The following is a 280-nucleotide window of genomic DNA, read 5'->3' as shown; positions in this document are numbered from 1 at the left end:
TATTGACAACCACCTAAATGCTGCAGGCAGTGTCAACATCCTCCCCCGCCCACCTTCCAACCATTCACCAGAAAAAAAGAGAGAGAAAAAAAATCTTTCGGAGCCACAGCAAAGCAATCGACCGCCATTTTTTCTGTTTTTACTGACAATTACAACCCGAGGAAGAAAATAAAAGGACACAGAAAGAGATCAATAAACACCAAGAAAAAAATCCGAAAAAAATCCAAATCATTATTTTAGGATCTAAGTTTCACCTGGCCTATCTCGCCCTCCCCCTTAC

This window comes from Penaeus monodon, chromosome 21 (assembly GCF_015228065.2).
Source record: "Penaeus monodon isolate SGIC_2016 chromosome 21, NSTDA_Pmon_1, whole genome shotgun sequence".
Classification (NCBI taxonomy): domain Eukaryota; kingdom Metazoa; phylum Arthropoda; class Malacostraca; order Decapoda; family Penaeidae; genus Penaeus; species Penaeus monodon.
This window is presented reverse-complemented; position numbering follows the sequence as displayed.